The 24,029-nt window shown below is 39.1% G+C and overlaps 1 protein-coding gene across 4 annotated transcripts in view; it reads right to left on the bottom strand.

Moving 5' to 3' along the window:
• LOC134611695 (excitatory amino acid transporter 1-like) overlaps positions 1 to 15,315 on the bottom strand; it is a 57,786-nt gene extending 42,471 nt beyond the window's left edge. For 2 of the 4 annotated variants that reach the window (XM_063455841.1, XM_063455843.1), the window contains exons 1-2: positions 15,248 to 15,305; positions 6,209 to 6,284 (exon numbers count right to left, since the gene is read on the bottom strand). The gene's annotated coding sequence lies outside the window, so the exon portion shown is untranslated. Of the gene's footprint in view, positions 1 to 6,208; positions 6,285 to 9,340; positions 9,440 to 15,247 lie in introns of those variants that run through there. The other 2 variants (XM_063455842.1, XM_063455844.1) reach the window with 2 other exon arrangements.
• Between the last annotated feature and the right edge of the window lie 8,714 nt (positions 15,316 to 24,029).

The raw sequence follows: 24,029 nt of genomic DNA, 5'->3' as shown, positions 1-24,029 counted from the left end.
ATATAATACCATCCCATGCTCTCATACAGTCCATATATTTTTGAACTGTGAATCCATAATCCAGGACTAAAGCAATACTGGACTAATTGTCCCATGATTTGAACTAAATAGCTCTGTCTTCCATAGCTATTGTTGGGATTACAAGGATATAAGATCCACGGGAGCAAGCATCTAAGGAAAGCATACAATAGAGTGTAGGAGATACGAGGAAATTTTTTTTTCCTACAGTTAGCCTATTTAGGTCACACATTTTACTCCACTTGAAACATTACAAAAAGGAAGGAAAAATGAAGAGGCGTAAACAGTCAAGATTGGAGGAATTTATAGGAACATTACAAATCTCGCATGGATTTGGCATCGATCTTGCATCTCGTGTTGGCATAGAAAAGACAGGGGGGGAGTTGAGGGGGGGAGGGGGGGAAATGGAAATGATTACAACCTGCCACTAATATAAGACATTAAAATAAATCACCATTCTATTGTAGAACCCCCCTCCCCCCACAAAAAAAAAATAAAAAAAATTAAGGAGCAAGTGCTTGTATGCTAAAATAAATATATTATATTCACCGTAAAATAAACTATGCTTAGAACTAAAAGGCCGTACAAATACATGCATTACTTTGGAATAGAAAAAAAAAAAAAAAGTAAAATCAGTTGAAAATATAATCTGCCAGTACACAAAAACACTGGCCACATATTTGTTAAGGAACACAGGTTCAAGATAGCACCCAGCTCCCCAGTGGAACCACAAAAAAAACAAAGACAGTAAGATGAAGATTCCATATCAACTCACTGTCTAAACAAACACATTAACAATGGTTTTATTATTTTTTATTAAGGAAGCCAGTCCCTGCATACTGGATGCAAACTATGGGAGTGGGTTTCATGTTCCTGATGCGATTTTGTCTTGCTACTCTACAATTTTGTCTGGGTCTTTAATGAGAGCAACAGATGTTGCAAGAGCACATGTTAAAATAAAGAATAGATCCTTTTTTAAATCCCACTGTATATTGGAAAAAAGCACATAGAGGAGGAAAGTGTTGTGTCTTTAAAGCAATACAATAAAGGTCTACTAAAATGGGTTCATTAAACTAAAACATTAGAGATATGTATTTGTACCTGTAAAACTTAGATTTTAGCAAATGTACAATATCGGTGTTGTGGTAAAGGGCGTATACTGTCGTCTTTTTCCAGTCATTGCATACCAAAATTAAAGTAATAATCCAAGCACCATAGCCACTACAGTACACTGAAGTGGTTATGGTGCCAGGAGTGCCCTGGTGTTCTACCAAAGTAAGCAGTAAAGTAGTTTTAGAAAGGTTTAACAGATTACCTGGGTCCCAACATGGAACACTGCTACCAAAAGCTCCTGCAAAGAGCTATTGCTTGCTTCATTGAGTTGAGCTCTGTTGCACACGGCTGGCTCATTGGCTGAGAACATCAACTTAACAGTATAAGCCAATGAGTAAAGCCGGTCCTAGTTCTGTGGCAGATCTTCCGGCAGCTTATAAGCGGTCAAACCATTTTTTTTTTTTTAAATCATCAGATTGACTACTTACTCTAGTAGGGTATGTAGCAGACTGGACCCTGCACCAGAGTCTGCCCCAGTTTCCTGGAGGGGGACTGCTTGCTCGCCTCCTGCCCTGTGATTATGGTCCCTGGGAGATATGGCCCTTCAAGTACAATATATCAAGTACGAACTATGGTGGATAACCATACAAGACATATTGCTATCACTGCCATGATGATCAGTCATTTAAATTGAACACAAACAATCCATTAGCAATGACGAATAACTGTCTAGCCAATTTCTTACGGTGCTTAAGTTCAAATTGCCTGAAAGGCAGGGCCAGATTAAGAGCCCATTGAGCCTGGTGCTGACAATTATGATGAGCCTAATTACTGAAACTTATCGACAAAAAAAACACTAAAACAGTCATAGCTCCCATGCGTCATGTATGTGGTAGAGGTGGTGCTGTAGGGAAACTCACAAGATGCAGATATAAGAAAACACATACCCTATGCTAATCTTACTTTCAACTTTCAAGTAAATCCATAACCCCCAACAGCAGGTCCAGTGAAGCAGGATGTCGGTGGGCAGTGTAAAAGGGTGGGCCACTGATGCGAATCACGTAACTAGAACCGCCCACAGGGGTGAACTTGCCAAAAAAGAGGATGTGTCTCCCCGAAGAATTGGAAGGCCAGCCTGGCGTAAATGCATGTCAGGCTGCCTGCCAATCATGCAGGCTGGCCAACTAAGGGCATAAATGCGTCTAATGATGCGCTCGCTCCACGCTTTCTAAGGACTGTCCTGTAGCACTCACTTGTCCACTCCTCTCCTAACCTTCTTACTAGCAGGCAGAAGCTACTGTTAGACAGTCTGGGACAGAGAAAAGTTGTATGTATTAAGTGTAGAAGAAAGTGAACATGACACAGTGTTAGAGAGACCGAAGCAGCAAGAGTATTTTCATAATGCGCAAAGTCAGATTTACCTTAACTAATTTCATTGTCAGCCAGCACACACAATTTTCCCCCTACATACCTCTTAAGTAAGAGCATGTGAAGAGTAGTAAAAAAAAAAAAATCAAAAAAATCAATGGGCCTATTCCATAAGCATGGGCCTGGAGCTGCAGCTCCATCAGCCCCTATGTTAGTCTAGCCCTGCTGAAAGGGGGACATTCCATTTGGAGTATTAAGAAACACTCACATAGATTGTATTGAAAATTAAATTGGCAAAAGGCAGAACTTCCATCATCAATTCTCATCTTTTCTAAAAATTAGAGACAGCTGTGTGAAGAAACATTGTATGAAGGCTTGCTTTTTTTTGTTGTTGCTTTTTTTGCATGTAAATGAAGTATGAAACGCTCATGGCAGCCCTGGTGGAAATTTTTTTTTACTGCACCGATAAGGGATAGCTTCAAGATTATACCTCTCTTTAGTTTATATCTCGGCTCCTGCAATACAAAACTGCAGGGGTCATCTTTTAAGAATCTTTGGCTTAGTATGCAAAGACCCTGCAAGAGACAAAATATTACATAAATCAGGGCTTGCTTAGTGCTTGATCAATTGTTAGCTACAATGAAATCCTTCTGTTTCCACCCAACAACCATACGATGGTATAAGCAAATCTGGGAACTGCGGCAGATTTAAAGTTTTAAGTCAAAATGATCAAACTCAAAATAAATCTCCAACTCAGTAAGGTTTTGTTTTTTTGTTTTTTATAGCTTGACGATTTTGGTCTACCAGTTGGAGTTTAATGTCTGAAACTTCCAGAAGATCTCTCAGTAGTAATTTATGTATGTCTCATCACCTGTATAACTGTAATGCAATATATTCGAGGCTTGCCGAAAAAAAACAAAATCACCCCCTCCTCAAATTGTGCAACAAATCAACTACAGTCTTGTCACAAAACACGCATTCTCTGCTTTCTGTACTGGTGGACTGTAAAATGGTGAATATTTTACCACATCGGCTTGTTGAGTTTTAAAGGTGTACACAATCAGGATCCCTGCTAAGTGAAGGAGCTCATGGTTCATTACAGATCCCATGGGTCATTTGATACCAGTTACCAACAGCGATTGCATAGAGAAGTATTGAATTCAGCGCGTCTCTACAAGAAGCTTTAGCTACATTCCGCCTCATAATCGGTCTTCTGGAGAAAGTCTACAGCAGCTGTCTGATACGCAATAGAGAAAGCTTTAAGCCAAAATGCAAACACTTCAGTTTCTCAGAAGCAGCCTTGTTTTACAGGCAGACAAAATGGTTAAAAAAAAAAAATAACTTATAAATGATAATTTCTTCGTCAGTGGGCAAACCTTCAAAATCAGCAAGGGATGAAACACTTTTTTCCCCTTCACTGTATGATGGGGTGGCAAACCCACTTTGATAACCATACCACTTGCTGTATCAGAAGTAATGCAGTTACCTTAAAGGAACACTAGAAGGTCAGTAACGCAAACATGTGATCCTTACCCTTCAGTGTTAAAACCACCATTTAGGTGGCTTGCCTCCGTCATGGAGACGCTGAACGAGGGTGCTGCACAGTGTGCGGCACTGACCCAAAAAGCACCTTTAGTGGCCGTCTGAGGAGTGGCCAATAGAGGTGTTCCTAGGCTGCAATGTAAACACTGTATTTTCTCTGAAAAGGCAGTGTTTACAGCAAAAATCCTATATTGACTGACTATACTCACCAGAACAACTACATTAAGCTATAGTTCTGGTGACTATAGTGTCCCTTTAAAGAGTTACCCAACCCTTTTCAGTGTAGTATTTTTTGATAAAAAATTATTAAGTCTAAATTAACTATTGGGCACTTGGCACTAATTCTTTACATTTTTTTTTTTTTTTTAAATACCTGCAATAAAAGAATTAAAACTTACTTTGAATCCATCGCTGGGTCAAGAATCCTATGATCGTGTCCTCTTTTTCTCCGGTGTCACGCTGGATCTTCTCATTCCCCTACCATACATGGTCCAATCAAATGCTTTTCATAAAGAAGTATTGTTGGACCACTGAACGCAACATCAAGCATGCGCGCAATATTCGCGTTCACAAGCATCGAGATGCACTGAGTCACAGCCGGCCACCAGCCATTCAAATTTTGGAAGAAGAATGGAGGGCTGGACTGAAATGAACTGAGTAAATTCTGTTTATTGGTACACTCACAATGCTGCCCACAAGTGAAGCAGATGTCAGGCGCCAGAGCGCAGTGTGTGTTGACAACGGACGTAATTTTTGCACAGAACTAGATTACTCTAATTTTTTATTTTTTTTTATGTGCTCTGACCATGTGGGTCCGGACCATGTTTATATATTTGGTTATTTCTCCACCACCGTGCCTAAAGGTTTTCTACTGCACTGTTTCTCTACGACCATTATGAGGATTCAGCTTGGTGAGTCACGAAAATTCACACAGCGGAGTTCAACTTGAGTTTACCATAATGCTATTTAATTCCTGGACTGAGGTTAGACAATTTTCTTATTGGCGGGTAGTCGTAAAACTAATACAGTGGAAAAACAAACCACACACTTGACATTGTGAAGTGCTTATATAAGTGGGCCTCCACCAGCTAGATCACTGTAATGAGGAAATGAACATGGTGTGCACAATCCAATATTTTGAATAAAAAGGGGAGGAACATCATACCCTTGAAGAAACAAAACACTGGACAAATTATGAAATAATAAATATTAGATAACCAATAAGGTCACATATCAAGGCTGCTCTGCTGTCTGCCGTAGACTTGGTGTTCAAAGTACAGCTTTTTCATTGGAAATGTAAGAATTATAGAACAGTGCATAACGATTACGTTATTCTTGAAAATGGTATGGTGTAAGCATGAAAAATAAACAGAACATTCTGTAACATAGTATAGAGAGGTGACTAATGTTTCTAGAATTTAGAATCTCTTTTATAAGCTAGAGCAAACATACATCAATAGAGGCTAATGTAACAGATGAGGAGGGGACAAAAATCCCCAACAAAAAAATGTGTGTCACATTTCAATAGTGTACTGCAATAAACAATATAGAAATATACAAACAGAAGAAACAATGAAAGCAAAATATTTGTAAGCACAAGCATTTTAAAAAATCTTCGAGAACCTCAAAAGTCCAGTAGAATATATATAATACTGTAAAAAAGACTGAATTCCAAATGCATCCCTCAACTAAGAATGTGTACAGCCCTATTCTTCAGTGAATAGATCTTTGTTACCGTTACCATGACCAGTTTGTGAAGGCTTTAAGACAAGCTCTAATTAAGCTGTTTAAGTGTTTAAATTCACCACTCGCTGGAGCTAATGTGAACTCACTGTACAATTCTATCACAAAACAAGAAATGTACAAACAATCAGTGTTTATCAATAATGATAAGTGTGTGTTACAAGAACAAATGTCTGCTTTTTGAAAGCTCAGAGGTACGAAAATCCTGATGTATTAATCACAGATTTGCCCTTTGTGTGTGATATTTTTTGAGGTCTAGGCGCACGTTATTATATCCAAGTGTAAAAAATAACAAAAAAGGGAAAGGTGTGTGGTTTGAAATATGCAACACATCAATGCACTGATAAATAACAAGATTTACGATATTAAAGTTGTAATCAAGCTTTCAAGATTCCAAAAAAAATAAAAAAATATTATTATTATTATTATTATTATTATTAATAATAATGCACAGAGGAAATAAAACCAGTTGCAGTAACATTACCTGTGTTAAGGTGCTTCGCAGAAGGATTGTCTTTGTGAATTCCACACTTCTACGGAATGTCTGAGACTTTCTGCAGCTAGAAGTGAAGGAATACGGAGATGTTTGAAGGAGGGAGAACTGAGATGCATACGTGGGAGGGGGTGTTGCAGGAGAGGTAAAGTAACAGAGTAGAGGGAGAAAGAGGTTGGAATAAAAATGAATGAAGTGATAGAAATGAAGAAAAACTGTGCGGAGAGGAAAGGGGTTAAAATAACTGCGTAAAATAGAAAAAGATACATAGTGAGATGTTATGCGTGGGACTGTGTGTGGGAGAGAATATGGGCATAAAAAGAAGGGAAAGGGAAATAAGCAGGGGAATGGGAGAAGACAGCGAAAAAGGTGTTTATTGCAGTAAATGTAGGGATATTGCAGAAAAAGACAGCTAAGAATTCGGCTGAGATTGTATATAACCTGGTGGTAAAATTCAAGTTGAGCAAGATGCACATAGATGGGTAAGACAGAAAAGAGTAAAGAGTTATGAATGTGGAGTACATGATTCTGGTATAGGGAGATGAAAATTTACAAAGAATATAGATTCGGAACAAAGACACAGACAAAACACAGAGAGCAAGACAGAAATCAAAAGAAAACAGAACTATGTGTAGGATTTTATGCACTGCAAGCAATGAGTGAGAATTAAAAGTTGAGCAGAGACAGTAAAAACCAGTAAAAGGTATAGAAAGCACCAGACGATAAGCCAAAATAAATTAATTCATGGGTCATAGAGAGAATAAAAGTACAAGCAAAGAACGACAGGCTAATTAAACAGAGCCTCAGTAAGAAGTCACTCACTGGGCAGACAGACATTTTCTTGTCTTTTGCAGATGCAGTGACAGCACACAGGACATAGAGAGGGCGAACTGGTAATAAGGAACTTGCGGCATATACTAGACTTCATTAAAGCAAAGTTGCGGATGGCCAGCTAGAAGAGGACATGACAAATGCACAGAAAGTACTGAAAGAGAGTTTAAAGAAAATAATTAACGTGGAAATCACAGCAAGTGGTACAGCGGCATAACAAGAAATGATTGCCATAATGTGTAACATGAAAATTAAAAATATGCACCATTGTGTCCCCGAATGGAATAGTGCATATAATAGAGTGAATACAGGGAGCTCAGATAAATTCGTTCATGGGATAGGAACAATGAACAAGAGCACAAACAGGGAATGTATAACCTGGACACTAAGACAGAGACCCAAGTGTGACAGTGCACATAGGGAGTATGCTGCCAAAAAAACAGGTGAATGGGACAACTTGAACTGAGGGCACAAGTGCCAGTGGGTGTAAGCATTTGTGCATGATAGACAGCACATGCAGAGTGTACGCAAAATAAGTGTGATAGAGGAAAGGAAAGGAAGAGACAACCACAGTGCATCTAGGGAGAGAGGGTTCAGGTAAAGAACACAATGGTTAGCAGAAATAAGTGTTTCAGGGAACCTAAACAGGGAATGAATGATATGGCACGTATTAGGCAAAAAGCTTAACGTGTAGGATTACGGCTGAATGATAACTACCTGAGAGAGAGAGAGCACAGACAAACGGCAAACAGAAGAAGGAACATGAGCAATCACTAGTGCTTGAGAGAGAGAGAGCATGTAGGCAGAGGAAGGGTGTGGGTGAAATCGGGCAGGGACAGTGCCAAAGAGAGACAGAACAGGCAGGCAGACAGTGCTGTGAAGGGTGACAGACCCAGCAAAAAGAATGTACACATGCAAAGCGCAGAATGACAAGCCCCAGCAACAAAAACAGAATGGTTGGGAATGCAGCATAGATGCACACGGTCAAAAAAAGCAAAAAGTGAGCAAGTTCGGGGGCGAAGGGCAATCAGAAAGAACAAGAGATCAGGGACAAGTGATGCCAGCAGCAAACACAGAAAGAAAAACGAAAGGAGATTAACTGGAGTCAAGCAGGGAGCACGAGGAACGTTGAAAAACATTCAAGAAAACACGTCAAAATGACAGACAGGAGAGAGTGTTTGGAAACACTTGTCAGAAGAGAGATCATTAAAAGCATCGGCAACGAGAATGGTATACAAGGTTACAAATAAAATAAAACGACAATAAAGGGACATCACCATTAAAATTGAGCCCACAACAAGGCATGCAGATAGAGAACATGGTGTAATGCAAGTACATCCAGCAGGTTATTGGTTAAATCATAGGCAGCTTAAAGAAGAAGAAAAAAAAAAACTATTGCTGCTAGCAAGAGACTCCATCTGCTCTCAGTAATGTGCCAGAGACAGAAGAGGCAGTTTAAATACAGAACTCAATATGGAAAGTATTGACAAATTAACTCTCTAAAGGAAACTTCATGGAAGTTAAAAATTTAAACAAAGTACTCCAGGCACAGTAATTGTCTTGCAATGACCCTTCATTCCCAATTAGAGACACAGAAATGTATAAAATATGGCTCCCCGTGACATCACTAGTAACCTGCAGTAATGGGGTTCTCTTAAAGGAAAACTATAGTGCTAGGAAATCAAAGTTGTCACCTACCCTTGCCTTGTGGCCCCGCACCTGTGGCGCTGGAATGGATAAAAACCCTTCTATCACTTACCTGAATCCCCTCAGCGCTGGGTGAGCCTCTTCCCCCGCCGACGTCAGCCCCTGGAGGGACCTAATGTGCATGCGCGGTGATTGCTCTATGCTTTCCATTGGGGTTTTGGCTCACCCTGGATGTCCTAATGCATAGCAAGTGTCACCTAACGACCTGGAAGCGCCTCTAGTGGTTAACCCTGCAGTTTAGTGCCGTTTATCAGTAACTGCAATAATTACAATTGCTGGATTAGGGTACTGGGACAGTGCACCCACACCACTTCAATGAGCTTAAGTGGTCTGGGTTCCTATAGTTTCCCTTTAAGGTTTTTTTTTTTTAATGAGAAACTGGAACAGCAGATGCTCACATACATGCCCAAGAGTCCCTTCACACATGATAAAAATGTGGATGAAGCTATAAATCATATCATGTCTATTAGCTTGTATTAGTTTCAGGCATGTTTTATGAATTAAATGTAACTTATTTTGAGTGTTGAATTACATATTCCATATATACCAAGTCAGCATGAAGAGGCATTATTTAAATATCCTTACTTATACAATGGTGAGCTCACACTGCAAGAGAATATACGTGGTAGGACGGATTACTGTAAAAGTGTTCAGCACAAACTTTACCTTCGCTTCGCTGTCCTGAAGTATCTCCACCACTATGATGCGTTTGGTCTTAAGAATGGCTTTCTGTTGTAATCCTTCTGCAACAAATAACGCGAACACATACATTGACTTACGGAGCCAACACACTCAAGGAAGCAGGACGTCAAGCAAAGCAGGTAAAAATTGGCTTGCTGAGGAAGTCGATTATTAGATTAAAGGGACACTATAGGCCTTACCATTTTAGTGTGTGTGTGTGTGTGCAGTGTCCCTGTTGTCCTTCTTAGTCCTGCAATGTAAAACATTGCAGTTTTATAGAAACTGCCGTGTTTACATTGCAGCAATAAGACTGCCTCTAGTGGCTGCTTAGCAGACAGCCACCGGAGGAGCCTCCTGGAGTTTCACGGACAATGCTGGACGTCCTCATGCTCTGCATGAGGACGTCCAGCAACTTGCAAATTCCCATAGGTAAGCATTGATTCAATGTTTTTCTATGGGGAAGGTCTATTGTGCACGTGGTGCTACCCACTCATACGTTAGGTCACCCTTTCAGAAGATGGAGGAGGCGGAGCTCGATCCAGCGCCAAGGGAACTCTGCGTTGGATTTAGGTAAGTGAATAAAGATTTTTTTTAACCCTTTACAACTAGAGGGGACCTGGAGGAGGAGTTTGCAGGGACTGAGGGACACTTTTATGTTAGGAATACAACTATTTATTCCTAACACAAAAGTGTTCCTTTAAATGCAGCATAATTCCACAGCACCAGAATATACCTATAGTGTTATCAATAAAGTCAATAATAGAGTAACTGGATCAGAGAGTATAACAAAGGAAATTACAGTGACCAGTTTACACATAGAGCAATACTAAAGGGGATCAATCACTTTCCAGGATTGTTTATATCATATTTACTTATCTCCTATATTTAACAAATGTGTTTGTAAGGTCTGAAAAAGCCAAAAAATAATATAAGAATCAGCATAGTTGTGTTTAACTCTGTTACTTATTGTTATAAGCGCTGTCCTATTCCGTTACTGAATACAGTATGTGGAGGTGGAAAAAATAAATAAAATCAGACACATTTTGCGAGGGTTTAAAAGAAACGTTATACTTAAAATATAACCTTGATGATCTCAGACAACTCATTGCTTCCCCACAGGGAAGCATTGGAAGGCTATTATGCAAGCAGAGCAAAACACAGTGATTTACCAATTAGATCCTCTGTGATTGACGAGCTGAGTCTGACTCCTTTATTGGAGCGAAAGCATCTCTAGTCGCGGTCAGGATGACAGTCACTACAAACAGCAATGTTTTACATTGCAGGATTAAAACAACAGGGGCACTGCACCCAAACCACTTTAAAAGGGCTTTGGTCCCTTTAAAAGTGAAATGTGCCAGGAATGAACTTGGTTTTGATGCCAAATGCCAACTCTTTACAGGAAAACACACACAACAAATTAAAATTAAAGGGACATTTCACTGAAGTGGTCTGGGTGTACTGCCCCCCTTAGTCCTATGTAAAACATAGTAGTTTTAGAGCAACTAACATTGAGAAATGTTTAGATTTCAGTGCCAAGACTGCCTCTAGTGGGTGTCTAGTTTGACTCTGAAACAACGCTGGACATCCTCACGCTCTGCGGCAATGCTTTCCTGTGGGGAAGGCCTAATGTGCGCATGCATTTTCTCCATTAATGTCAATTATATTTATTGGGACTAAGCACCATTATTTTTATTTTTTTAAAAACTAACCAATTTAAAGGGGTGCAAACTCCATGAATGGCGTGTATCAGGTTGGCCAAAAATACTATATAATATATGGCACCCACCAACTCTACATTAAAAAAAAAAAAAAATTCAAATATTCCATGTTGGCAATGCAAGCCAAAACATTTAATCCACAGGGTTATTTGCATATTCACCTTACTTGGCCTGTCCAGATAATTTTGCATGCGTTCATGCACTTAAAATGTTGCCCTAGCAATGGTGAATGGATTAATTTATAGAATCTATGGTAGCAGCAAGAAGAGACCAGATAAGTGTTCTGGCAACATTTTTGCGCAAATTTCTGAGAGTGCGAAAAGGAGCAACCACTGCCCAATTACAAATTAATATCACTGCTTAGTCAAATATTCCCAAGATATGCATGCATTTAATTAGGACTTTTTTCATTGGGGGTATATGTCCGCAGCCTTGGCAAGCCCTCCCATTCTAACTCAGCCCAGACTTTCTGTGGCTATCCAATCACAGACTTCCCAATGCAGCAATTGATGCCTCTTGAGTTTAGCTACACGGAGCTAAACAACCAAAATTAGCAGGACAAGTGGTCTGACTGACAGCGAGGGGGGTATAACAAGGCTAACGGGTTACTCCCACGACCATAATCACTTCTGCTTTTTGAAGTGGTCATGGTGGTAGGGGTCTGGATAAGTAGTGCTTCAGCTTGAAACACTAAAAATAACTCTGGATCTGCAAATGCGTGCAGGAGACTAGTTGCACCCTTAGCACATGTGCCTTTCATGCTGCCTAATGTCAATTCTGTGCATATTTTACTTCGGTTGTCGCGCGTTGGTGACAGACATAACGTAACAATCTTCTCCTTTGCAGATAGTTTCCCCTCCCTCCCGCCTCAATCTGTAACTTAAATTAGTTTTAGTCGGCTTCTCTATGAGCAAGCTGGGTCTCTTTAAAATATCCTTTACTCTTATCACTTGACCTTTATATAAAGCAAATACATATTATATATTCTGGTATATTGAAATGAAGTCTAATAGCATTTACTTACTAAACAAGCCAATAAACATCCATACCTTCCACATTTTTATTGCCCCATACAGTATTATTTACTAAATTCCAAACAGCAACATTTACGCTAAAATAGCCAAACTCAAAAGACAACTACTGTAACCGTTTCTCAATTCAATTTTAAATTTGCACAAATTCAGAGTTTAGTGAACAATCCTTATAGGGTTTTTACCACATATGCCAGAGTAAAACATATTTATTTTATTTATTTTTTAATTCTTTATTTTTGGAGCAATTTGCATATTGTAGACACGGTTGTCCTGCCAAAGCAGAATAATCAGTTGTAGGTGTAATACAGCATAACATTTTCAGGCATGGCATGCATTCTTGTTGCACATTTTTTAAAGTATGGCTGTCTGTTCGGTTGTAACGATATAGGTAAAGTATGTGACAATGACTCCTTGCTATGCTAGCTGTAGTGGGACCGCTCGTTTAAGGGGTCTGCCGGGCCTTGTTCTCTCAGTCTCATAGATTGACTATGGCGCGGGCGTCGGGTTATGTGTGCTACTCAGCGGGCTCAGAGGGTCATGGTAAAGGCCAGTGTAAAACCCTGTGTCCCTCCTAGTCGGTGGGCTAGCTACGGGTCTAATGGTGTTTGACGGGATTTAGTGGCCATGATACAGTTTCTAGCAAAGGAGTTATAGCTCCTATGGGTGTCTAGTGTGGTGCCCATGGTAAGTATGAACCTAGGGAGCTAGTGGCTAGACTATAAGATAAGGGCGAAGGTTTGGGGCCCAGGGGTTAATCCCATTAATGTGTCTAGCTAGACCTGTGTCTTGGGCGCGGGGTGGGACCCGTCATACCCCTGCTTTCTTTACCCCGGTATCCTGGGGTTAAGGGGGTGATGACGGTAATGGATCACATGGAGAGCACTTCGTGTGTGTGTGTCAGTGACAGAGAGCAGGTGAGGTGCTGTTCCCTCCCTACATAGGTGTGGGAGGACAATACATCAGCAGGTAACGAAAAAGGTAACTGTCAAAACATATTTAAAGAAATAAACAATTAGTAAAACACTGCAGCATGAGTTGGCCAGGTGCTGAGATCATTTTAGGTCGTAGGCCTCATCTCTCTGGGTTCGAATGTGGGTATGGCAGCTACAGTTCGGGAGGGAGTGCAAGGCAGTCCTTGGTTTGGGGCACTTTGCGAGGAGAGGCCAGTGCTGCCAGTAGGGCAGGAATTTTAGCCGGTTCTGTAGCCTTATACGACTTCCTCTCCTTAGTGATCCACACTGATCTTGGTGTCGCCCATCGGTAGGTCAGGCCTTCCGTTTGTAGAATTTTTGTGACGGGTTGCATAGATATTCTCCACAACAAGGTGGCTCAGCTTAGATCTTGGAAGAATGAGATTTGGCACAGTTCAAAATTGTAAGGAGACTATCCCTTTAGTGCCACTAACAGCCCTATTTGGCATCCAAGTATAATCATGTGAGGTGCGGAGGTTGGAGCTTTAGAGATCCTGTACACCCCATCAAAGGTGTAGTATTTGGCTTGCCTCGCCAGCCACCGGTCTTCATATGAAGTGTGCTAACTCTTCTAGAGGGATTGATACTAGGACCCCGTATCTTAATATTCTTTCTCCGCCCCCTGTCATCTAGTATGTTCACCTGTCTGCGTGTATTTGTTGTACCTTTTCTCCTAGCGCCCATAGGCCTTGTTTTAGGTCGAGCTCTTCTTCCTCGGTGGCTTGGGTGCGCACTGTGGCGGCCTGTACCTCAGTGGTGAGTACCGCCAGGTCCGCTTCCCACATTCTCTGGAGGTTGTGCTCGAGGCCGGTGAGCATGTCCTGTATTTCTAGTTTGGTTGCAGAAGCTGTTGCCTCCAATGTACGTGGCGTCCCTCTGTTAGTCGCCGCCGCCCTCCGAGGTGAGACCCTGCCGTCTGATCGTGAGGGTGATGGTTTCCGCGAGGGTGAGCACTCGCATGAGGCCGTGGATTGCAGCATCTGGCCAATGTCGCGCTGTGTACTGACGGTATTCGCCGGCTGTTTTGGGGATTTTCTGCCCATTTCACAGGCCGTTTGTAGGTTGGACAGCAGTACTGGTCCAGATCGCTCCACGTCGGGCGGCCTCCAAGGTTTACGAGAGGCTGGTCACCCATACGGTAGGCCTTGAGTCCGCAGCTGCGGTTATTTTTTGCCCGGGGTGAGGAAAAAAAGGCATCGACACCTTCATGGCAGTGTTCTGCAGGTATATTTGCCCTTGTGTCAGCTGTTGGCGGTTGGATGCTGCCAATATTTAGTAGATTGCAAGTTTGGCTGTCAGAGCAATGATTTATGACGACTGCTCTCAAAAAATATTTTAACACACTATGTATCCCTACTGATGGCAGGAGTCTGATTATCTTAAGATACTGAGGTAAATTCTGCCAAGCTTTTTAGTCAGATGGTATAATATAAATAATTTTAAGAAACAAAAATAAATATAGTAAGAGCGTACATGAAATGCACAGATACATTTACAGTGAAGGGGTGATATCAGATATATTTAGGATTATAAATAGCCATTAGGTCAGTTATAAGGATGTCCTATCCAGAAATGTGAGGGATTGAAGTGAGGGGCTATGGGAGGGTTACAAGGAGTGGCTAAAATGGGGGAGAGGGAGGAGGATGGCACAGAGCCAAAAGGTGCCTTTATAGTGAACTTATATTGCGTTATATTGGAAAAATTTAGTAAGGGACAGTAGGATATATATATAGAATAAAATATCTGAAAGCTGACCTCCAATAGGGATTAGTATGCTTTTACATAGATTAATTGAGAAACGTGGAGTTATCTGAAGTAAAAGCGATAGCCACAAGAGAATGTCTGCAGAAATACGAAGAAAGCAAAATAAAGGGTGCAGCAAATGGGAAAAGTATGTTAAACAGCTACATTCCTTAAATGCGGAGCTCTGAGCACATGGTTACATTTAAGGAAATAGGAACGTTTACTATTGGAATTGGAGAGAGATCAAGAAATCAGATTCCTATCAAATGTGGATCCATAGAGTACAGGGGGTCTATGCATTGCAAGAAGAAAATAGCATTTCCATTAAAACAGCAACATACTTACAAGAGTGAGCAGAAAGCGGACCATATGGATACAGAGCATTGAGTTGTGTAGCTGGAAACTAGCAGAGAGAGGGAGTGACTTTGGGTGGGCGGAAACGTATTAACCGCTTACCGCCAAGTTTACATATAGAACGCTCTGGATATTCCTGTATCTGATGGTATTTGGAATGTTTGGTAAAATACTGGGGATTTGCTGGTCAGCGAGACTGTCCTTCAGATCTTACAGGTTGTGGTCCTAAGCAACTATTATCACAAGTAGATAGCTAGATACGGCGTTTTAACGGTGCCTGTTTCATAAGCCAGTTTAAAGCTATCTCCTTCTGTGAAAAGGATAGAGCAGACCTTTCCTATAGTAACACGTCATATAATTCATATATGAACATGGTAAAATAGAGGATTATGGGAGTCTGTTAATTCTAGTCTGTAGAAATGTAACTCTACATAGGCTGAATATAGTCCAAATTTAGGCTCTATAGGCATGGCAAATATTTTCATCCTATCGTTACAAACAAAAAAATGGTGCTGTATATCTGAACGTCCATAATGCTTGTACTTACTCTGATTGTGACGGCTATTGTGGCTAAACAAGTCTAATGTTATACCATGCACAACAAAAATAAAGAATTAAAAAAAAAAGAATAACTATGGCATGTTTTGTTTCTAATTTAGGAAGAGCATAGGGTTTCAATAATAATAATGAAAAAAATAAATGAGAGCCAGCCCTGAAGGGGGCTTATAGAAAGCCAGTAGAACTGCATTCTAGTGGCTCTTGTGGCTACATGGAAAGTGTAGGTTAAAGGGACCCCCAGAGCACTTTAGGTTGATGAAATGGTATATTCTTAAAGAGCGTGTCCCCTTTTTTTTCATTTTATAAAAACTGCAGATTTCAGTAGAAGTTGGAACCTTAATAAATTAACCACCGAAAGTCTTGGGTGGGGAAGAAATCTGCAGCTTTTGCAAGATGTTTTTAAAAAAATACCCCTAATGAGAAAAAAACATATTTAAATGCATGCATGTTTTTGTTGGGGGAATATATACTAAACAGTGATATTTATTTATTTTATTTGGTTATTTATTTAAGTGTGAACTGTCAGAATTCACAATAGCCAAACTGAAAATATACACGTTTGTTCACTAAACTTGGAATTGTACTAATTTAAAATCCAAATTATTAGAGGAACACTCCACGCACCATAACCACTACTGTCTGTAGTAATTATGGTGGCACCCCTCCTCGACCGATTTAGACTTCTTACCTGTGGTCCACAGGGTGTCGCTCCTTTCCTCCATTACTTCTGAAGGGGGACGGGGGAAGAGCTGTAGTGGCTTTGGTGCTTGGATTGTTCCTTTAAATTCAGGCTACAATCGATGGGGTGTATCAATATTTAAGTCGATGATTTTTTTTTTTCAGATCAGCTATTTTAGCCTGATTTTTTTTTATTTTATTTTTTTTTATAATTTTCTTTCTTTTTTTATCACTTGGATTTTAATTTGTTTATAATACAGAGTTTAGTGAATGAACCTGAACACTGAATGGAATGTTTCCAATTTGAATTTAATTTGGCCTTAAATTTGAAATTCACTTTAACTTCACAGTTGAGAGTGTATCCCTGGAGTTATTCACTTAACACCACAATGTAGTGAATTAAAAGAACTAGCAAACTGTAAGCGTCAATGATTTAAAAAAAAAAAAATTCTCTTATCTATATTAAGAGCTTGGATTTTGCCGTATTGATTTAAATTTGCTATAATTTCAAGCTGAGAGAGTAAACCCCACTCTGCAAGGGGTATTGAGAGTTATTCCGTAAAACCTGTCTTGTGAGGTACTGACAAGGGCATGCAGATTTTAGAACAAAATAGTGAAATAGGAAAAATATTCTACCAACAGACCACCAAGATTAAAAAATATACGTACGTACATAAGAAATACAAAAGTATCTAAGAGGGAGCTGGCACTCACGGTCTTTCCAAAGTTTAAAATGTCATAGTTTATTTAGTGAAGAAAAGTTAAAAGGTGGATCAACGTTTCAGTCCCTGTCTGGGACTTTCATCAGGATTAAGAAATGGTCTGAGGGTGAGTACCACTTTAACTCAATAAACCTAACACTTTAATACGAATACTCCACTGGAAACGTATTATTTTTTATATACAATTTAGCAGATATACCCCCAAAGAAAAATATGCAGACAATTATCCCTACATGTTATCTTTAGGGGTATATGGAAAAAACAGCTTGCAAATCAGAGGAGCATTGGGTTAGAACACGTCAGACGAGGCCATGATAGGGGGAGAAGTAGGTAGCGTCGATGGAGACTCTGTGCTAGTAAAATGTATTTTTAAAAATATTTTTATTTAATTTTTTATAATTAATTTTATGGCACCTCTAGAGGAGGGGAGGGGGGGGGGGGTCCTCTTTATACAGGTTTGTATTCCTAACTCTTTAGTGTTAATTTAAGTGTCATTCATGTTTTATCCCTCTACTTACAACTTTTTAAGTGGCATTTCAGGCACCATAATGCATTGTAGTGGCTATGGTGACAGGATATCAGGTTACCTTGTCTGGCTAGCCTTTTTCGAAGGGGTTCCGTGTGGTGCCACGTGTCCCTTGTGTTATATATCTTGCGCTGGATGCTACCATACTATTTGCCAAGCATCTTTGTCAATGGTGTTATTGCTGCAACATATTTCCTGCACCTTCTAGAGCTGCAATTTAAAGGTGAAAATCCAAGTACAATATTCGCTAAATGTGTTTGTAGTGGTTATGGTGCAAGAAGGCTATAGGTATCTACTTTTTGTCAAGCTATTTTCAAGTGGTTTTTGACATTTAAAACAAGTTTTATTTATCACCCTCTCTGCTTTGAACAGCTTAACTGGGATGTTTCACTTACTCATTATCTAAATAATTTGTACAGGGTGATTTATTCAGCCTTTCCAACACTTGCCAAATCACCATTAATCCTTCTAACTCCACTGAAATGGCAGGGTCATTATTTATGTGGAGTGTCCATTGGTGAATATCGATTTTAACAGACCTCCCAACATTTCAAATGGACAAAGAGGGGCACTTTAATTTTAGGGGTTTTGCCATGGGCTGAGCTGTTCTGACATTTCAGGTGACTTACTAACAACAATTTATGTAACTAAAATGTAATTTAGAACAAGAACAATGATTTTTATTTACACAGACTGAATTCTAAACAAATTTAGTGTAATTTAAAGACACATTACTGGGAGTTCTGTTATACCCTCAGACACACAAACAATATGAAGCTCCTGGGATAGAAAAGAGAGGCAGAGGGATTCGGGCCTCAAATAGTGAATGTCCCTCGTCAATATGAACACTTTGGAGGTATGCTATTGTGTGTTATGCATGTTATTTCATTGAAAATATTACTAAAAACAAAACACATTATCTAGACCAGTTGTTCCTCAAAGTAATTTCAATTTGTGCCCCCAGTGTTTAGACTAGGTATACCATATTCATCAGATTCCAGATAACTACCCACAATATATATTGTAGCTACCATGGCTTCCCTATTAAACAGAGATTTCTTTAAATATACACTCCAAACACTAAAACCATTATAGTGTGCTGTAGTGGTAATAGTGCCCAGAGTGCACCAGATAACTGGTACACCTGCTTTGGAGCTCTCGTTAGTTCACCTGAGAGTGTAAGCTGACCACTCTCAACCAATGAGCTAAGCCTTGCAATGCTGGACGCATGTAAAAACTTTGGAAGTGAAAGATAAGTCTTGCAAGTTTCACATGCTTCTGTATACACGCCTGCTTCCTCTTTCATCTGCATTTCAGCTGGCTTTATATCCTATTTCAACATAAGAATACGCCTGACACTAAGACGCTTTTTTTAAGTGTTTGCCACGTGCTATACCACACTCTACCTTCCAGAATGTTTGGAACACAGAGTACCTTGAATGCTTGTATACTGATTGTAGCTATTATGATATTGAGCCTGCTTACAAAGGGTGAATGATTGCAAAGTTAAAGCTGCTCTGTCACCTTCTGGGGTCTTTGCATATTTTGCGACTGTTCCACTTGCATTCCATGGCTGCAGGGGGGGCTGGGGAAGATAGTTTTTACTTACCTGAAATTGCCCTCAAGGACGCCGCCTTCTTCTTACACAAAGTCCTCTGCAGATCCTGGAGCTTTTTTTGGCACGGTTCTCTCGCGCATGCACAAGAGTACAACACTGACGTCTATGGAGGATCCCACAAGACTGAAAATCCTCCATAGAAAAAGCCTTTAACCCCTTAAGGACCAAACTTCTGGAATAAAAGGGAATCATGACATGTCACACATGTCATGTGTCCTTAAGGGGTTAACCGATGGCTGAGGCCTTGAGAAAAGGTAGCTCTGTTTTTTGTGAAGCTTGTCAAAGATAGGAAAAATACATGACAATGAAATTCCAACACAGTTTATATAAGTATTTCATAAGGATTTTATCTTATCTTCTATCTATTTTATCTTTATCTCTGAAAATTATCTGTAGTTATAAAACAGAAATCCAGAGCTGTCAATCAGGCTGCCAGAAGTCTTGCTAATATTGCTGGAGTTTGCTGTGTAGTTTAGTATAAGTAGCATTAGAAAAAAGGGGGGGAAATCTATATTTGTGACAGTAAGTGCCTGAGAGCACTGGGGGCACAATGTGTTAATACCTCATTATCAATGTACAGGATGACCCATAAGTCCCTACCCATCCATATATCTTATGTATCCAGTGTATCTGTGTGCTGGATGGTTAGGGACTTATGGACCTCCCTGTATATGAGATGGGTGTGATGGGAAGATTCCTGATTTATATCAAACTGTTCTTTGATATTAAAGTAGGGAATTTGAATAATAAATAAATAATTGCAACATACCAACACAGCTCTGTAGTGGTTCGGTTGCTTAGAGTGTCTATTTTGTGTGTCCAGACCTCAATGTTTGTGTCTGGTTTTGTGAGTGTGTGAGTGGTGAGGGGAGGTAACATGTATGTATGTGCTCCTACCTTTCATCCTTTATAATGGGCATATTTTGACCTCCATTGTTATCCTCTACTAACAAGGGTGAATAGGTTCCACCTCATCTAGCCTTTATTGATTAGAAATACTTTATTACAATTTGTGTTTTGTATACCTTCCTTATTTACTGTAGAGACATGGTGACCCCTTGTAGGTAAAATTCAATCAGCATACTTGTGGACATCATGAAGATGTATACATAAATAAAATAGCCTAATTGGAATGGTGAGTGCATAGAAATTATGCATTTTAATCCAGAATGTTCCCATATATGCCTCCAGGGATGTTTAATTCAGTACATACCTACATGCGATGTTGTGAAACCTATGTTGCATAATATTGCACAATTTATGCTAGATGTGATATCAGAACCAATAACATGCCCAGAATAAACCCCTCCAGGACTACTACGAATGGGGAGTGCCAGGACTTCTAAAAGCAGTCAAACAATGTATTTGTCTGTTCTAACCTGTTGATATAAATCAAGAAAATGTGAAGTGAACATATCAAGACATAAGACAATAAATTCAAATGTTTATCTCCAAATTTCTATTGCTACTTGGGGTAAATCTAACATCAATACCTAGCACAGAAGATGTAGATATTGCAGAGTTGATACTTTCGCTACAGAATTACTTTCTATTATGTCAACTTGTGTAAAGAAAAAAAAAAAAATTGTTCATCCTTTGCAGAAATATTGGGGTGAATACTTAAAGGTGAATGGTTTCTTTTTTAATTTTAGTATAACCTAATGGCTTTATTTATTTAGTTTTTATTTCTATATTTTATTCTACATTGCATGCATCGTTAACACTTGCAGTGCACTAGTATGGCTTTTATCAGTTAGATGCCCCAACCACTTTTATTTTTTTTTTACTTACCCTGAAGAGGACATCACCAACTTAGATATGCATTATCGTTCATAAACTCCTGAGTGCCGAACACAATTTACAAATAGGGTAACACTTCCACAAGATGCAGATTAAGCATGTATAAGCAGTGTGTTTGGAAGATCTCCACCATAAAAGATTATTGGTAGGAAGTTTTTGTGTCACTTTTCAGGTGTTAGAAACCAACTGATTCCTCTCCTGCAACTGTCATATAAAATACAAACAAAAAAAACAACACTAAGTCTTCAGTGAGTACTATTGTACCAATCTACTTCCCTTACCTTTTGTGTCATTTTACCCCTCTCCCTCTAGCATGTAAGCTCATTGAGCATGGCCCTCAACCCCTCTGTTCCTGTGTGTCAAACTTGTCTGGTTACAATGACATGTTTTTTAGTCCACCCATTGTAAAGCGCTATGGAATTTGTTGGCGCTATATAAATATAATAATAATAATAACTGTAAATCAATTTTGTGTGGGATGCTGTAAAGTTATAGAAAACAGTTATTTTATTAATACTTGTGCTAATTGCTATCCATTGTTAAGAGCATGGGGGTTACATAGCTGAATAGAGACTTGCGTCCATCAAGTTCAGCCTTCCTCACATATGTTTTTGCTGTTGATCCAAAAGAAGGCAAAAAACCTAGTCTAAAGCGCTTCCAATTTTGAAACAAACTATGAAAAAAAATCCTTCTTGAACCCAAAATAGCAGTCAGATGTCTCCTTGGATCAAGCAGCTATTACCCCACTAATTAGAAATTATATCCCTGTATGTTATGTTTTTGCAAGTATTTATCCAATTGCAGTTTAAACATCTGTATGGACTCTGATAAAACCACCTCTTCAGGCAGAGAATTCCATATTCTTATTGCTCTTACTGTAGAAAAAACTTTTCTTTGCCTTAGATGAAATTTCCTTTCTTCCAACCTAAATGTGTGACCTTGTGTCCTAGGTATGCCCTGTTTATGAATAGATTTCCAGATAATTGTTTGTACTGGCCCTGAATATATTTGTATAATGTTATCATATCCCCTCTGAGGCGCTGTTTTTCCAAACTAAAGAGATTACAATTTTTTAACCTTTCTTCGTAACTAAAATGCTCCATTCCTTTTATCAATTTTGTAGCTCGTCGCTGCACTTTTTCTAGTGCCATGATATACTACTTTAGAACAGGTGCCCAAAATTGCATAGCATATTCAAGATGTGGTCTTACCAACGATTTATATTTTTTCATCCTGAGAATTTATGCCCCTATTTATACATAACAAAACCTTACTGGCCTTAGCAACTGCATATTGACATTGCATATTGCTGCCTAATTTATTGTCTATAACTATTCCCAAATGCTTCTCTTGTGTGGCTATCCCTAATTCATTACCATTTAGAGTGTAAGTTGCTTGTGCATTCTTGACCCCGAAGTGCATAACTTTGCATTTCTCTACATTAAATTTCATCTGCCATTTTAGTGCCCAGTCCCCGAATCTATCCAAATCCCTCTGCAGCAAAGCAATATTCTGCTTACATTTTATTACTTTACAAAGTTTTGTGTCATCTGCAAAACACTGAAACATGGCTATCAATGTCTATTTTAAGATAATTTATAAATATGTTAAATAGAAGCGGTCCTAAAACAGAACCTTGGAAAAATCCAAGCAGATCACATCCACTGCAATACCCTGATTTACCTGATCTATACCTCTACTTACTTCTTTGTAGAATGCAATTAGGTTAGTTTGACATGACCTATGTTTTATAAAACCATGTTGATTATTGCTAATAACAAAGTTCTTCCCAATGAATTCCTGAATATTATCCCAAATAGCCCTTCAAATATTTTCCCAGTCACCGAAGTTAAGCTCACAGGTCTATAATTTCCAGGCAAGGATTTTGAACCCTTTTTAAATATAGGAACGACATCTGCCTTCCTCCAATCCTCCGGTACAATTCCTGAAACAAAAGAATCTTGCAAAAATTAAATAGAGAGGTTCACTTATTTCCCCACTTAAGTACTCGTGGGTGACTATCATCAGGCCCCGGAGCTTTATTCATATTAATTTTCTTTAACTGATGTAGCACCTTGTCTCGAGTCATCCGTTCACAAGTTATCTGCAAGTTTTTTGCAGCAATCATTTGCATATCTCTTGCCATAGGATCCTCATTAATATATACTGAAGAAAAAGTTATTTAAAATGTCTGCCTATTCCTGGTCTTCATTAGCTAACAGATCCATCTCTGTTTCCAGTGTACCTACACTTTCATTTTTTGTTTTTTTAGAATTGATGTACTTGAAAAAAAAAATGGGGTTGGTTTTGCTTTCTTTGGCTATCAATTTCTCATTTTATAGTTTAGCCACTTTAATTGCCTTTTTGCAAGCATTATTGGCTTCCTTATATCTTAAATAGGATGCCTCTGATTTGTCCGATTTAAATGCTTTAAATGCCCTTTTCTTATTTTTAATCTCTTGTTTTATTTCTCTACTAGGCCATATTGATTTCAATTTGTTTCTTTTATGTTTATTACCCATTGGTACATTCTGAGAAATGTACCGTTCTAATATTTGTTTGAATAGTTTAAATTTATCCTCAGTGTTTTTTTTCACTAAGGAGTTTATGCCAGTCGATATGTTGTAGAGCTTCCCTTATCTTATTGAAATTGGCTTTTTTAAAATTATACGGTTTAGTATACCCCACGTGCTTTTGCTTTTTTGAGTTTATTAAAAAAATTATCGTATTGTGATCACTATTTTCCAAATGCTCCCCTACTTGAATGTTGGTCAAAAGATCAACATTGTTTGTTATAACAAGATCCAGACAAGCATCCTTTCTAGTTGGTGCTTGTACCAGTTGTGACATTTAACAAATTGATAAACCTGA

Source organism: Pelobates fuscus, chromosome 5, assembly GCF_036172605.1.
Source record: "Pelobates fuscus isolate aPelFus1 chromosome 5, aPelFus1.pri, whole genome shotgun sequence".
Classification (NCBI taxonomy): Eukaryota; Metazoa; Chordata; class Amphibia; order Anura; family Pelobatidae; genus Pelobates; species Pelobates fuscus.
This window is presented reverse-complemented; position numbering and strand designations above follow the sequence as displayed.